General features: G+C 36.1%; 1 pseudogene; it reads left to right on the forward strand.

The window, feature by feature from the left end:
- Window positions 1-603: 603 nt before the first annotated feature.
- LOC115301743 lies at window positions 604-2904 on the forward strand (annotated as a pseudogene).
- The last annotated feature ends 423 nt before the right edge of the window (window positions 2905-3327 follow it).

The following is a 3327-nucleotide window of genomic DNA, read 5'->3' on the forward strand; positions in this document are numbered from 1 at the left end:
TATCTTATCCATTTTCTATAAATGATGGTCTTTTTTTATCATTTTAATTTTATTTATTTATTCAATTATTTTGAGAGAGGGAAAGAAACAGAGTAAGAGTGAGGACAAGCAGGGAAGGGGCAGAGGGAGAGGGAGAGTGAATCCCAAGCAGGTTCCGCACTGTTAGTGGAGAGCTTGACACAGGGTTCCAACTCACGACCATGAGATCATGACCTGAGCTGAAATCCAGAGTCAAATAAATGCTCAAAAGACTGAACTACCCAGGTTCCCCTCTATATCAATTTTAGAAGTTTTAAAATATATTAATCATTATAACTCTGTAATGTCATTGCATTTTTCTCTAGTATTCCATTTTTTTTTCAATCTTGGTGTATTTCTGTGTAATTTTTGTTTATTTCTATTCAGTCATGTATCTCATTCTTTTGTATTATTACTCCTGAATTTGAGCATTATTTGAGCATATTACCCACAGCCATTTTGTTAAAAAAAAAAAAAAAAAAAAAAAAAAAAAAAAGAAAGAAAGAAAGAAAGAAAGAAAAATCACCTAGAAAGGACCGGACCCAGGAAGTGAAGACTACTGGAGCAGATTGAAGTATTGGAAACATGGGAATAAAAGTTCAGCATCCTCGATGTTTTTTTGACATTGCCATTAATAATCAACCTGCCGGAAGAGTGGTCTTTGAATTATTTTCTGATGTGTGCCCCAAAACATGCGAGAACTTCCATTGTCTTTGTACAGGTGAAAAGGGGACAGGAAAATCAACTCAGAAACCATTACATTACAAGAGTTGTCTCTTTCACAGAGTTGTCAAGGATTTTATGGTTCAAGGTGGTGACTTCAGTGAAGGGAATGGACGAGGAGGGGAATCTATTTATGGAGGATTTTTTGAAGATGAGAGTTTTGCTGTTAAACACAACAAAGAATTTCTTTTGTCTATGGCCAACAGAGGGAAGGATACAAACGGTTCACAGTTCTTCATAACAACGAAGCCAACTCCTCACTTAGATGGGCAGCATGTTGTTTTTGGGCAAGTGATATCTGGTCAAGAAGTTGTAAGAGAGATAGAAAATCAGAAAACAGATGCGGCTAGCAAACCATTTGCTGAGGTGCGGATACTCAGTTGTGGAGAGCTAATTCCCAAATCTAAAACTAAGAAAGAAGAAAAGAAAAGACATAAATCATCATCATCATCATCCTCTTCATCTAGTGACTCAGATAGCTCAAGTGATTCTCAGTCCTCTTCTGATTCTTCTGATTCAGAAAGTGCTTCTGAAGAGAAATCAAAAAAAAAAAGAAAAAAGAAACATAGGAAAAATTCCCGAAAACACAAGAAAGAAAAGAAGAAGCGAAAGAAAAGCAAGAAAAGTGCATCTAGCGAAAGTGAGACTGAAAATCTTGAAGCACAGCAGCAGTCTACTGTCCGTCCAGAAGAGATCCCTCCTATACCTGAAAATCGATTCCTAATGAGGAAAAGTCCCCCTAAAGTGGATGAAAAAGAAAGGAAAAACAGAGAAAGGAAGAGAGAGAGAGTAATCCACCTAACTCCCAGCCTGCTTCACATCAGAGGCGACTTTTAGTTACTAGGTCTGGCAGGAAAATTAAAGGAAGAGGACCAAGGTGTTACGGAACTCCTTCTAGACCCAGATCAAGGGATCGTTTCAGACGTAGTGAGACTCCTCCACATTGGAGGCAAGAGATGTAGAGAGCACAAAGAAAAGTGGTGAAAGATGGATCAAAGGCAATAAGAGTGAATTAAATGAACTAAAAGAAAATCAAAGAAGCCCAGTTAGAGTAAAAGAGAAAAAAATAACTGATCATAGGCATGTGTCTGAGAGTCCTAACAGAAAAAATGAAAAGGAAAAGAAAGTTAAAGACCATAAATCTAACAGCAAGGAGAGAGACATCATAAGAAATTCAGAAAAAGATGATAAATATAACAAAAACAAAGTGAAGAAAAGGGCCAAATCTAAAAGTAGGAGTAAGAGCAAAGAGAAATCAAAGAGTAAAGAAAGAGATACAAAGCATAATAGACATGAAGAAAAGAGGATGAGGTCAAGGAGTAAAGAAAGGGATCATGAGATTGTTAAAGAAAAAGAAAAGGGTGATTCTAAAGGAAAGGATCAGGAAAGGAATAGAAGTAAAGAGAAGTCTAAACAGTTAAAAAAGTAATGAGCATGATCATAATAAAAGTAAAGAAAAATATAGACGTGCACAGTCTAGAAGTAGAGAATGTAATGTCACTAAAGGCAAAAACACAGTTACAATAGTAGAACAAGAGACCGAAGCAGAAGTAGGGACAGGAGCAGAAGGGTGCGATCGAGAAGCCATGACCGAGATCGCAGCAGGAGCAAGGAGTACCATAGATACAGGGAGCAGGAGTACAGGAGAAGAGGAAGGTCCCGGAGCCGAGAGAGAAGAGTAACACCAGGAAGATCGAGAAGTAAGGATAGGAGGAGGAGGAGGAGAGATTCACGGAGCTCAGAGAGAGAAGAAAGTCAAAGCAGGAACAAAGAAAAATATAGGAACCAAGAAGGTAAAAGTTTGCACAGGAAAGAAAATTCTGAGGGTGAGAAGAGAATGTACTCTAAAAATCGTGATCATAATAGTTCAAATAATAACAGGGGGGAAAAGGCTGATAGAGATCAAAGTCCATCCTCAAAAATAAAACACAGTAGTCAGGACAATGAATTAAAGTTCTCCACACTGAAAAATAAGGAGGATGAGAAGACCAGGTCCTCAGTGGAAAAAGAAAACCAAAAATCAAAGGGTCAAGAAAATGACCACATACATGATAAAAATAAAAATTTTGATCATGAATCAAGCCCTGGAACAGATGAAGACAAAAGTGGATGAGTGAGTTGTGTACACTTCTTATTTCCATTCTGTCTCAGATTTTAAGTTTTAGAGACATGCTGACGAATCTTCTTTATGTTGTTTTCCTCTTCTCATTGTTTTGGGGTTTTATGTTTGTCCTTTTTTTTTAATGTGGACTTTATTGCGTTGATCTGTTGATAATCTGCAACCTGAATAATTTGTACTGCTAAAGTTTTAATAAACTTGAAATGAGAAAAACAAAAACAAAAAAAAGAAAAATCACCTAAATTTACTAGTAATCATAAATTATTTTTTTGTAAATTTCTAATCCACTTATTAATTATCTATTTTCTTTTATGTAGCATCTGAAACAGATCTCACTTTAATTTTTTCATATGAATACCTAATTATATAAGACCTCTTAAACCATCCTTCCTTTCCCACTGATCTATTTGCTACCTTTTCATATGTAAAATGTTTACTTCAATTTTTGAATATTCTATCCTTACCCA

Source organism: Suricata suricatta, chromosome 9 (assembly GCF_006229205.1).
Source record: "Suricata suricatta isolate VVHF042 chromosome 9, meerkat_22Aug2017_6uvM2_HiC, whole genome shotgun sequence".
NCBI classification, from domain to species: Eukaryota; Metazoa; Chordata; class Mammalia; order Carnivora; family Herpestidae; genus Suricata; species Suricata suricatta.